General features: G+C 33.0%; 1 long non-coding RNA gene and 1 pseudogene across 1 annotated transcript; both read right to left on the bottom strand.

Annotated features, from left to right (window-relative positions):
* Window positions 1-1,332: 1,332 nt before the first annotated feature.
* On the bottom strand, window positions 1,333-3,434 carry LOC145605541 (uncharacterized). Its single transcript, XR_014105091.1, has 2 exons — window positions 2,868-3,434; window positions 1,333-2,718 (listed from the first exon to the last, which is right to left on the bottom strand). It is a non-coding gene; the product is annotated as an uncharacterized LOC145605541 (long non-coding RNA).
* Window positions 3,435-6,571: 3,137 nt separating this feature from the next.
* On the bottom strand, window positions 6,572-7,129 carry LOC145606329 (tRNA-specific adenosine deaminase TAD2 pseudogene; annotated as a pseudogene).
* Between the last annotated feature and the right edge of the window lie 6,906 nt (window positions 7,130-14,035).

Raw genomic sequence — 14,035 nt, 5'->3', positions numbered from 1 at the left:
TGTGAAATGTTTAAACCAAAATAGAGAGACCAACCAAACAACTACTTGAAACAATTTATGTGAATTCCTTAACAAATTAAAGTGTAAGGAAATAACACTTCCTATGTTCAACCAAGCAACCACTTATACAGAGTTTTAAAATGTGTGAACCAAATACTCTTAGAAAATAAATAAAATTTTGGCTAATTATTATAGACTCAAAGATAAACAAATGAAAGATTGCATAAAGCAAAAAGAATTCTGTTTAAAATAAGACAATAGAATAGGAAATAGGAAAAGTCAGTAATTGATCTAAACATATACAAGTAAAACTTTGTATAATTCTGTAAATAAAGCTATAAAGTTCAGCAAAGATGATGTCTTAGTGCAATTATAACTATAAACAACTGAAAGTTAAGGCTTGCAAGTTGCAAGTCTTGCAACTTAATTTAAATAACAAAGCATTAAACTCATAATTAAGCTCCCATTTGTCTTTGTAGTGACTTGTAGACAAAGCCACACACACAACTGAAAAAACTTATTGACGTTATTGCGCTTAAACAATTCAAGCACGAGGCATACAACGTAATTTCCTTCATTGTTTTGTAACGGAATAAAAGCTAACAATTTATTTAATTTATCTTAACAACCACCTTAATAATAATTAAAGTTTGATAAGTTGCCCAATTTGAGAAAAAGAAAATTTTGATTTATTGATTTTTTGTCGTAAGTGCATGTTGTGGCTTAATTTTTTGTAGGAGATGATGAAGTATATCATAATGGGTCTGCTACGACTGCTACCGACTTATAAATAGGAGAGTGCTACTGACTTTTAAACAGGAGAGTGCTACCGACTTTTAAACAGGAGAGTTCTTTTGAACTGCTCTGCACTGATGTGCTTTGCTAATCCCAACTCTGCCCAAAAGCTCAAAAGAGCAAGGCCTTAGTATATCTAAAGACAGATTACAGTGTTACATAAGTCACATCAAATCATTAAAATGCTACATAATCTCTTAATTTTGGTCAAATACAAAATACCTTTTGCACATTATCAGTTTGTTATTGAATGTGTATCATTCATGTTATTTCAAAGAATAATAAATTAAATAAAATCCTCCTTAAATATTTGTCGATAGTGCATGATTTAGAAGATGTACATTTTAGAAGAGAATATGAGGTTCAACTTTGTGATTCTATTACAAGTGCTACCAACTTTTTAGCTTGAGTTTGATTCTAGTTTTTATCCACGACTTCTGTTATACACCTTGGTAAATCTGAAGATAGGTTACGATATTAAATACACATACTCAAAACTATATTATATGTACTATGATTATAACTCACATCACATCATTATTAGAAATCAAATTTCGCATCATTATCAAGTAGCAATTGAATGCGTATAGTTCATGTTGTTTTGAAGAATAATAAAAACCTTCCTTATATACACCTCTAAACTACAAGAAATTTCCAAGGTTACCCTCACAATTAGGTAACTAGCTCACTCCTAAAGATCAATTCAACAACCCTTTATTACTTTTTCTTATGTAGGGTCCACAACCCCCTAGGAGCATTAGTATTTATAAGTGGAACTAGACGTCTGATAAGATGGAGCATCGTACCTTGCTTTCATAGTCATAAGCACTAAACAACTAAGCATAAACCCACCACTAACTCACCATTATCAAATCATAAAGCAAGACAAAGCCTAATCTGTAATTTAAAAAGGAACAAGCATAACCATTTCTCCTCTTTCTATCCCAAGCTTCTCTCCTCTCTTTGCAAAACTAGCTACACCACCATCATCTAGTGTAAGAAATCGGGTTCTCAAGCTGTGTTACTTCTTGTAAGATGTCGCGAACATTCATGGCTTTGAGGGAGCATGTTCTCACCAGAAGGAAGAGCCCAAAAGTTGCTGATGAAGCAATGTTTAGTAATGGGATAGGCACCATAATGCCTATATACGCCGATGAGGTTGAACAAAATAGGCAGCCTTGGAATGGTTTATTGGTTTTTTATACCATTGTTCGCATCCCCTTTTCAATCCTTTCTTGCTTCTCTAAACGGCATGGAAATACAGCTGATAGAACGTGGGTTACAGGAGATACGATGAGAACATCAGAAATCGATCATCTTATGGTAAGTGACAGCATGCGTTATGCGATCTTGATGTAGTTTCCACCTTTTGTAGTAGTGAAACTTGCTAGAGTTCTTTCCTAGTCCAAGATAAATCATACCAGCACATGTAATAACTTACCAGTATGTGTACATATTTCAGCAGATAGTCATAAAAATAAGAAAATTTTCTGAAGCCTCTGTTAGCTTTTTCGTTGCAGAATTTAATTATTGCAGTAATAAAAATACAAACTCACTAGAGATCCTATGACGGCTCTCTTTACCCAAATTCATTCCATATTATCTGATGATTCTGATCACTCGACTAACTTTTCTCATACAGTATTATACGCCACTTAAGATACCACAAATTTAAACGGCAGTGAATATTGAATGGAGGGAGTAAAAGTGTTACAAAATTTGTCACTCCGTATCAAGTAAATAACGTGATGTTCCATCCCAATTTGGAATCAGAATGACTACAGGTACAGTGCACAGCAAATCCTTCATATATTCAATCAAATGAGTTCAAAATTTAAGCAAACTGTCAAGAACGAACCCAATCATCGGCACTTATCAGGAAAAGTATTGGCAGATATGATTTATGCTGTTTTCCCCTGGACCCTGTGAGCAGTTTAACTAAGACATGATTCCATGATCTGGAGCATCCACTACTCTTCTTTTAGCTAAACAGTAAAAAGTGCTTTAAGCTAAAGCTAAGATTCCTTAACTTAGAAACACAACATAAATTAGAGTAAGCATATGAATCATACCTCACTAGTGAACCATGTAACCAGGATGTCCATCCTTCATTAACAGATTCTCCTAATTTCTTATATGTGAAGATAAACAAGAAAAAATATCTACACTTCCATGTATGCGCGAATATCTACAAGCCCCTCGTTATGGTGTGTTGTTCTTCGCTGCTTTGAGAAGAAAATATCTGATCAGTAAACATGTTAGAAAATAGAGTATTTTAAACAAGCAGAGCTGCAAGGCACAACAATTTGATGCGACAGATTGAACATATCATTGCTTTTGAGATACAAAAGAATATATGGAGAGGATGCTTCAGGTAAACTAGTGAACAGAAATCAATTGAGAGTTTAGCATTATGCATACTATACACTTATGTCCAAAACAATGTAACAAAATTATTCTTTTGCAAATTTTTTTAAGAGCAACCAGAGAAAGGATGTTATTTAAAAATCAGATAGATGCAACTTTGTATGTACATCTTTTACAGGAATAAAGACCGTGTCTCCTCCCGTCCTCCTTTAAATGATATAACAAAAGCACATAGTAACAATATCCACTTGTAAAAGGTTCTGATATCCATTATAACAATATTCACTTGTGATAAGCACCTTAATTCAAAGCATTTCAAGCGATATTGAGTGTTCACAAGATTTTAAACAAGTCTCCCCTTTTTCCAATACCCCTTCCGTTGTTATACGTACAACGAAAATCCACAGAACAGGTTTAGCTTCCTGGTGATTTTAGGAAGAAATCTCAGCAGTCAGCAGTCCTCCAGATTTGACCATAGAAGACTTCAACATGACAGAAAATGTAATTATAAACATCAAAATGGCATGCTGTAAGCTCCATTGAAGCTAACTGCACATTTTTCTGATAAAACGTTATCTTAGCAAGCCTGTTCTGAAATAATCATCCTTTACAGTTACAGCCACTCACAGGTCACAAGGATAAGGGCTAATCTAAAAGATAAGGCGAGCGTGATAAAAACGTCCTAAAGCTCAAAGATGTAATGATAGGACAAAGTTCTAAACCAATCATTGCCACTATGGAGGACAGTCCTCTAGTCCAGGCAATCATTGAGCTTTGGCTATGTTGCCATAGTATTATTATCAGTGTTTCATCTCTTCACTTTTCCACTGTAAAACTAAACGATAAAAAGTTCTGATGGTGGGGAGAGATGTGTAGTTTCAACATCCTTTTTTTTTTTTCCCTTTTACAACTATTTATTTCTAGGTTGCTAGCCAACATAGTCATTTTTGTTTTTATTTTATTTCATTTTATTTTATTTTAAATCCTGATTAAATCAAGCAACACAGATAAAATTCATAGCAACATAATAAAAATAAACAAAAAGCATTCCAGTACTACTATCATTCAGATGTCCTCTCTGCAGAGAGAGAACTAAGCTAACTCTTACAGTATTTTCCAGTCACGGGTATGCACTCTACACGCCTAAATAAGGTAGCCAGTGTAAAATCCATATTTACTCCACTGATGCAGTCGAAATTATTATCAATGAAGGTTAACTTTCTGCCATATTATACAGTGGGGTTCAAACTTCAAACACACGATCTAGAATTGCACCAAGCATATCCTAAATCCTTTTGAAAAAAGCAAATAAGTTAAAAATTAAAAGCAAACTCAAGGTACAATAGCACTAAGCAAACTGAGGTTCCATCGAAAAGCACTGAGACATTGCAAGGCAACTTTCAAAGCTTTGATTCTTCTACCTTTCTCTTTAAAGGATGATTTTTCAAATGTTAAACTTGATACCCTTCTTTACTTCAAATCATAAGAAACAAGTCCGAAAACGACAGAATTAATAAAGCAAATCATCAAGTATCAGTGGCAACAAAAGAACCTTTAGTATGATCATTTCTACTTCTTTCTTGCCTTCCTTTTGAAGAACGGTGTTGAAAGGGGATAGGGATACCTAAACATCCACTCTTCGGTCTCCACCAAAAAGAGGCAAGAAATAAACAAGTGGAACCTTTATGAGAAACACCTGATTGAGCTGTACTTACCTTGGAATATCAGAAGGAAATTCCACAATGATGCCATATCTTAACTGAGAAGCCATAACAATATTATAAGTTAAAGGTTAGTAACATACACATTATTAATGCAGACTTCCAAAATAATAAATATACAAGAACATATGCAGTTGCAACTGCTCGTTTACTAAATAAAAACAGCAATTATCCAAGGTCAGAAGTAGTCCTAGCATAGTGAACATTTGGTTATAATAATAAAATAAATGAGTGGCATATTAACTTATGTGCCATGCCCTAAAACAACTAAACAAAAACTACAATAGCAGGAACAACTCTGATTTCTGAATAGCAGCATGTTCAGAATCGGCAGATTGATTGTTAAAAATTGCAAAATGTACTCCCTCCATCGCTCTGAGATTGCCCCGACTTTACTCTCACATACACTACTTTTAGTCCAATCAATATTTTCTATTTTTCTCATCAATTCCACTCAACCAAAAAAAAAAAAAAAAAAAAAAAAAACCCATACTCCAATGGGGCAATCTTAGATTGACGGAGGCCAGTGAGTAACTGAGTATAGCCCTATACTATAGGTTCAAAAAATCCATATTACTCAGGACTATCAGGAGTCTCCTCAATCTTGTAGCCCACAGAACAGGGGGTTAAATCATATTCTTTGGACAAGGACAACAGATACCCTAAAAAGATACACCATAATGGCAAGAGTTCCAGCTGCTATAACACGGTCCTTAGTTTTTTCCCTACGCAATTCCAAGCATCTAATAGATAGTGAAAGCATGCATTAGTTCTCAAGAGTGTGAAATAGAAAAACGTATACTTTCAGACATGTGGACACACACACACACACTACACAATTCCCAGCATCTACCAGATAGTGAAAACCTGAATCAGTTCTCAATAGTATAAAAAAAGAGAAACATATATGTTCATAGACAAGTGGACACAAATCACTCACAAATGCAGAAACACAAACACAGAGCCATATATTCTAAGAGATAGTAAAAAAGGAAATGCCTACCGCCAAAATCAGCTTTGTGATAGAAATAAAAATCTTCTCCGAAGATCTTATATATGTGTATGATAAATTATCAGACTGTAATATGGGAGAGAGGAGAAGTAACTATAAACAATTTGAGCTACCAGTAATTAGGGGTCACCTTCTCCAAGACTCCAGGGTCACAGCACAATGGAATATGGCATGATTAAGAAAGTAAGCTGTATTGAAAACAAACATACCTTTATACTATGTGCATCTAGAGCTCATCCAAATTTTGAAAGGAAGTCCCAAAAGGGAACAGAAGCTCATCCAATTAATATAGAAGCAAAAAGGTTCTTTGACGTAAATAAAATCCCACTCCAGAACAGATAAAACCACCAGGAAACCAATTTTTTAATCCCGATCAAGGAGCTGGAGCATATAGATTTCAGCTAAAGGAACAATCAGCCACATGCTCGGTTTTTGGAGTGCATGTATAATAATACCACCTTCCAAGCTCTAGCTATGCAAATCTTTAAAAGCTAATAAGCATTCCAGATATTGAGACTTATTTGAAGATGAATCACAAGAATAATGCATTTAGCCAGTTTTCAATCTTCCAAATTTCACACCTCAAACCACTAGCTCTTAACAATTACAGTAAACATACATTATAAAAGCAATGAAGACATCTCAAAAGGAATTGACAATCAATAAGAGCAAAGTGCTAGGGTTGAACTACAGCTCGATGAGGCCTGGGAGCACAAGAATTTCCACGTTGATAGAAGATTTGGAAAAGAGAAACTGCTTCCGATGCCCTAATTCCACCAGTGCATTTAAAACCACTTATTCCAGCATTATTTGATTGTGTGCAGCTGGTTGCATGCAGTTAAAGAATTGAACCACATCCTCCAAACTTTTCATTTCTACATCCGTAATACACTTCCTTAAATCCAAGATATAACAAGGCACTTGCACACATAATGCATGGCTCACATGTTACATAAAGGACACACTCTGATATTCTTTTAGCAACTTCAGATTGTGACAAACCATCTCTTTGCCATTGCTGTAGAAGGCCATTGACAGCTTCCATCGCTGCATGCCTTGTAGCATCTCGTGTCTCATTAGTACGATTACTTCCTGCTGCAATGACCTTCCTACTCTCGACAATTACACAACCAACTCGTACTTCAAGTCTGCGAAGAGCAGCTTTTGCTTCCTGTATTGCCAGTTCCATAAATGCATCAGAATCGAGAGGATCTTTGGACTCAACCAAAGCCATCATCCGTGGGACATGTCAAGGACAGCAGATAAAGCAAGGAGCTCTTTGGTTAAGAAGGGAAATCCAATTACAGGAAATTGATTCCTCACGAAAAGGAGACAAGGCGTTAAGCTTCTGCATCCAAAGAAAAACACATGAGAAAGAAGTACCAATATCAGCATTCCAAAAATAACAAATAAAAAAACAAACTAGCTAGACCAGGGACCAAAAATGTAGAGCAATAATGCATTAAAGAATATATCTTTCTTTGATAACTAATGTCAAGCATAAGGCTCATTTGAGGAAAAATAAATCAAAAACTCTGCCTGTTATCTTTTCTGTACTGTATTTACATTAGAAATTGAACAGTATCCAGAGATCTGATAAGCCATTATTCCTCTATTGCCTGGCCCTATTTCACATTTACACAGTGATCTTCATCTATCAAGCCATTCTTTTTCTATGCAAATTTTTCAGTCATCCAGACACAATTGACCATTGAAGGTTGCTCCCTAACAAGGATTGTCTTGTTGAAATAGCTCCACATGCTCATCCATAGGAGGTCGCTTCTGCATCCGGAATTTTCCACTGTGTCTTAAGTGTTCATCTTAAATGTTTTAGGAAGAGCTACAAATATCACCAGACAAGTGATAATATGGCTGTACAATTTCCTCTTATACAAGAAACGACTAATTCTCTGAAGCTTCTAAGCAGCTAGCTATTACCTAGCGCGAGTGCCTGCACCAGAGGCGCATTTGCAACCATTGTGATCTTGTTTGGAAGGTAATGAACCTCTAACCTAGCCATCACAGATTCTTCACCAAACTGTAACTTCTTGCTTGTCTGCTTGTATTTCAGATTAAACCAAGTAAACAAAGCATCAGGCAATGGGTACAATGGTTGCAAATGCGCCTCTGGTGCAGGCACTCGTGCAGCATATCCTACCGTTCAGTTCAACCGTGTCAATGTCTCCTACAGATGTTGAATAATGTCATGCCTAACTAGATTGTTGGATACTGTCATGTGGCCCATGCTTAATCAAACTGCTGTATAGTGCCATGTTAATAAACTAGAGAACGACACCAATATAAAAATAAAAAAAAAAACACGTTGTTCGTTTAACAAGTACTCAAATTCACAAAAAGGCTTAACAAACAAACGTCTAACCAAATAAGCTAATTATATGCAATAAGGATAACAGTTGATTAATTACAACTTCTATTCACACCATTATATAATATGTAAATAATCAACCTAAAAAAGAAAAATTAAAATCAATTTCATAAATTCATAACCTTCAATTCTAATCTAATCTAAGACAATACAAAAAATAAAAATAAAAAAAGCAAAAGAATTACAACTAGTGCTAAATAAATATACATACAGTAAAAATGTTGCGTTGTTCATAAGATGTAGAACTCACCTTGCATTACCTGATCTCCGAGTCTCAATTTCCTGGCAATGAAGTGCAGAAGAGGTCCAATTTTACTGAGAGTTAAAATTAGAATTTGGACCAAAAAAAAAAAGGTAGACTTTGGACCAAAATTTTGGGTTTATCTACGTAGTCGGGTTGGGCCGCTTGAGTCAAGTTGATGGGCTCTAGCTCTTTCCATCAAACTAGTTTAAGTTCCGTGCAATGCACGGTTTTTACTTAACTGAACTATGAATTACTAAGTTAATTAAACAATACTCCGTAATTTTTTATAAAATAAATCAGTATTTTAATTGAAACAAATGCTTGAATTTCTTTTCCAAAAAAAAAAAAAATAACTTGAATTTTATATTATATCATATCATATCATATCATCACTAATATACGAAGTATAAATCTAAATTTTTGCCATCGCACGAGACAGCGACACTTGGCGTCCCAACTTTTTGCCAAGTGTCGCACCACGTTGGCAATGTAAAAATACTATTTATTTGTTTAATAAAAAATTGGATAGATGTAGGACTTGTTCTTAGGGATGGCAATATTAAGTGGATATCCACTAACCCGCTCCACCCGCAATAAATAAATGGACGAAAACCCGAATTAAATGGATGAGAAGCGGGTGATGGATCAGATCGGATAAGGATGATACTTTTTTCACCCGCTACCAATCCACCCACCCGTTTAACATATATTAATATTTTAATCTAAGAATTTTAATAATAAAACATGAAATGTGCAATAAAATTTTATGTATTTTTTTGTTGCAAATTAATTTTTCAAACAATATATTGTTATTGTTTCCTTTTTAATTAATAAAATTAATAAAACTATTGTACAAATAACCAAATATTAAAGTTTTTGTGAGTTTTTTTTCAACTTTAATACTCCTCCATTAGTTATCCGCTCCACCCGTTTCATCCGCGGATGATGGACGGATGGATATGGATGATGGGTGAAGCGGATGATGGATGGATATGGATGGAGCGATTAGAGTAATGGATGGATGTGGGTGAAGCTCCACCCGATCCGAATCCAATCCATTGCCATCTCTATTTGTTCTCTTTACCTGAAACAAGTAGATCTGGTCTGATTTTATTAAGGTTTGATCTGAATTTTTTTTATCTGGACAGATTTAATCTGATTTAATAATTTGACTAAACTTTTGGCCGCATTTTAATACTAATCTATAAAGGAAAACATTGTCAAAATGGATCTTATTAGATTCATCACATTATGAACTTTTCAAATATATAATTTTCATAAACTTTTTAAAATACGTAATTAACGATATTTATCAATAATTAAATGATAATTAAAAATTATGATCTGATCTGAATGTTTCTGGTTTGATCTGATCTGATATGAATTTATTAAGGAATAAGTAATAAGTACCTAAAACAAGTTGAAGAGAGCAAGTCCTAATATAGCCTTTGTAGTATAAAAAAAGTTAGTTTAAAACTTTTATTTTCAATACAATTTGGATAGAATTTTAGGATAAAATCATTAGTTTAAAGTTTAATTTTCAATAAAATATCAATATATGTACAAATTAAATTATGATTTTATTCAAAAAAACATACATTAGATTATAATTCTCAATAATTATTATAAATTTTTTTGTAGCGACAGAAGTAGTTCAAAACGTACAACTAACATCCATTAATTTTTTTTTTTTGAGGAATATATAATCAATTCTAAACGATTGAAAGTATGTAGATCTATCAATCGGGTCGAGTCAAGGGTCATTACGAGTCTGGTCACTTCAGGCCATAGGTCAAGTAGAAATTTCTAATATTTTAAACTTACTTTGCTATTTTTTTAATAATGTTTTTACTCGAGCTTTATCAATAATATTATTATTAGTCTTACATACTACATTATTTGAATTGTCACAAAAAGCGCATCAATTTGTATTAATGATATATTTTAACATTTGACATATAGATAAAAGTTTATCTTAAAATTCAATAAACAACCCGGGCATCGCATTGACACAAAACAAGGGGAGGAGGCCTTGTTTGTCTTAGTGCTTTGCAGCGGCTGTTCAAAACTAAGAAGCTTGATTACATGAGTTACTCAGTATTGAGGATGTTCGAGAACATAGAGATTAGAATCCTGCTTGAGGTTTCCCTCCTTTCGAATAAAGTTGATGCTGAAATATGTGTAAAATTGCAGACCTCGTAAGTCGTAACCTGAAAACAGATTTTTAAAGGAATAGTTAAAGACATGATAAATGCATGCTTATTTATTGGAGCACTAACTTTGAGAATGGATCTTGTATTTGTGTTATATGCATTTGGAATTTCGGGTGACCAATTACCGAAGGCCGTTGTAATTCTTTTCGTTTTTTTCACTTTCGTCTCTATAATTTAGTACTGACCAAAAAAGGGCTGAGATGCCACCAAAAGTCAATAATTTAGAGGATTGTGGTACCCATCTTCTAGGACATTCTTGGCTTCCTGGTGTTTGATGCTTTTTTTCAATGCTTAAAATTTGAATGTTTGCTTCTAAGGTTGTCCTTATCTAGATGCATACAACAAGCCATTGCTTGTCTACAAGAAAGGTGTTGTTACAATTGCAGTATCCATTCTATGTTGCTTCTACTTGTATTTAAGACACAATTGAAAAACCAGGCCCCAATTTGTATTTTTGTCTTGTTTAACCAAAATCTCCGAAATGGGGCTGCACACATATAAGTTATATAACTACGAATATATATAATTATAATATACTATAACTAGTAAAAGATAAATGGTTCAAGACTTCTATGTGCTTGATATTATTTTCTCGAATTATATTTAATGTTTTTTACTATATATATTTTTTGTTCTATAATCTTGCCTTGCATTTAAAAGGTCTATACGAGTACATCTTCTTGTCTTTGGTCATTTCTAAGTGTTTGTCTTTTCTAAGCAGATTTTATGTCTCTTATTCAGCTAGCAAATTAGCTGAAGAACTTGAAGGATGGCTAAATGAAGCCGGCCTTAGCAAATCATCTGATGTACGAGGTGTTGTCGCTCCGTAAGCCTTCACCCTCATTTTTTAAGACTTCATCACCCTTATTTAAATGACATTAAATAATGTGATTGTGATTGACATAATCCTCACTTTAGGAAATGCTTTCATAACCAAGCATGTAGGATATTCATATCCGGTCGTGTTATATCTTATTCATTTGGCAACATAGACCCAACAAGCATGTAAGTTTTTCTTAAAAACTTAATTGTTATGTATCATTACCTCTTTTTTTAATGCTATATACCTATATTATGCTGAAAAGGGAGTTAATTTTTGTTATCATATGCATTAAATGTTTTTTTTTTTTTTTTGAAGTGGTGGTGGTGGTGGTGAGGGGGCTTACTATTTAATGCGTTGCTTTTTAACTTTTAAAAAAAGGTGTGTTGATCTAGTTTGTTCCTTTTGGGTCCCTCACATCACAATGTGATATTTCAAGAGCCACTGTCTACAAGATTCCTATTGGAGATCTGCCCATTGATCTGGAAGGTATGGTTGATTGAATTGGTTGAAGTAAATGTCTTCTTTGAACTGTAATGAAAATTGGTATCAATTGTTAGACTTAATTTGCTTTAAGTTGGTTATCCTAGGCATCTTTTTTCATTAAAGTGTTGGGTGATTTTCTCGAAAACTTTTTCATGAATCATATAGATAAATTAGTTTTTAATTTCTCTCTCTGGAAGGCATAGGAAAATTCTTTATCACTGTATTTTGTGAATCTTATGAAAGATGTGTGTTTGTGGAGGAGGGGGTGAGGTAGAATAGTTAGAGGTTCTTAAGCTCAGTGACACCATCTTTTTAGTATTCTATGGTTAATTGATCTGTTGGGATGGTTCCAAGGAACGACATGTATCACTTCTACAAATTTTCTTGCTTTTGTGAAGTACTTACAAAATAGTATTACAAGATAGGAAATGTGGATCCGTATATAAGTGTATAGTACAAGGAGGTGTAGTATGTAGGAAGGCTAGTGTGTATGGTATGACTTCTTATGTTGTGTTGTATTAAGTGATTTAATGCCCATGACCTATATTTTTAGGGATGGACTTTGGAAAAAATGGCTGGAATATTCTAGAAATTCCTCCATCATTCTTGTACCCATAAAGTTCTAGAAAATTCACGAACCATGTATTATATTCTAATGATTTCCAATGTCGTCAATAATGCTCTAGAACATTCAAGTAGGATATTATTCTAGAGACATCAAGAGCAAGTAATGGCCTTGCTTGATTATTTTAAAAGCCTCTAGAATATGCACAATCTATCTATAACTTATACTAAAGTAGCAACCGCTGATGTCATCTTTTTCTAAAGTTGTATACGTGGCGCTATCTTATGAAAAGATTTTCCGCTCAAATGCTTTTTTTTTTTTGAAACAAAATGCTTATTAATTTTAAATAGATAATTACTATTTTTTAGGTAATTAATTAAAAAAGGAATCTATTATTTGCTAATTTATGTTGATATTAGGTTGTTGGAGTCTTTTTAGGAGTTATTAGCATAGTTTTTGTTTGTTTTTTTTTGTTTTTTTATGTTTTTTTTACAACAACAAAATTGATATTGATTAAAAAAGCGTTATTAGCATAATATTTTTTTTAGGAAAGTTATTAGCATAATAATTGAGGTCAATAATTAAAGTGAACATTTTGAACTCAAAAAAAAAAATGTGAAAACAAAAATCCAAAAATAAGTTATTGTGAAACCCGTGCATCGCACGGGTGCTAACCTAGTACTCCACCAAAAGAATGGGCTTTTTGTGCCTTGATATCTAATCTAGTTATAAATGATAGTAAAAAATCATATATTAATATAGAATTATGAAGTTTATAGGGACAATAATCTAATCTAATATCATATCACTAATGTTTTATTATTGATATGTCTAATATTTCATAAATAATACAATATTAATTATAAGTTTTAATCAATATCTTATAACTCAGTACTATTTCAATCATAAAATTCATTTTAAAAAGTAATCAGTAAAAATAAGTTTTAATAAGAGAAAATAATTTTAGTTTGGTAAAAATACTTTCAGTTTATTAGATTTAATTTAAGTGCAATAAAAAAAATATCAAGTTAATAATAACATTATTTCTATTTACAAATAAAATTTAAAAATTACTCTATTATATAAATGTAAGCGATATGATATCGTATGTCTAAATATTCTACAATATCAAAAGAGGTTATATATATGATCATATTTAACATTCAAGCTAAAATGTTTAGGACAATACGGGCATCGCCTGGCACAAAACTAGTTATATAAATAAAGTACGCACTTTTGAAGAGCATTCGCAATGCCGCGTAAGAAATATTCTTATTTTGACCAATAAGAAAAAAGATTTGTATTTTAGTTTTGAGTTAAAAAATTATATCGCCACCTAGATAAAAGTAACAAGTTAGATTTGATAAATCTAAAATTTTAATACCATGTAGATTAAAAACCACAAATAAAATTATTTTATAAATTA

The sequence above is a fragment of the Chenopodium album genome, chromosome 22, assembly GCF_948465745.1.
Source record: "Chenopodium album chromosome 22, dcCheAlbu1.1, whole genome shotgun sequence".
NCBI classification, from domain to species: domain Eukaryota; kingdom Viridiplantae; phylum Streptophyta; class Magnoliopsida; order Caryophyllales; family Amaranthaceae; genus Chenopodium; species Chenopodium album.
Note: the sequence above shows the minus strand (reverse complement) of the source record. Positions and strands in the feature narration are given on the sequence as shown.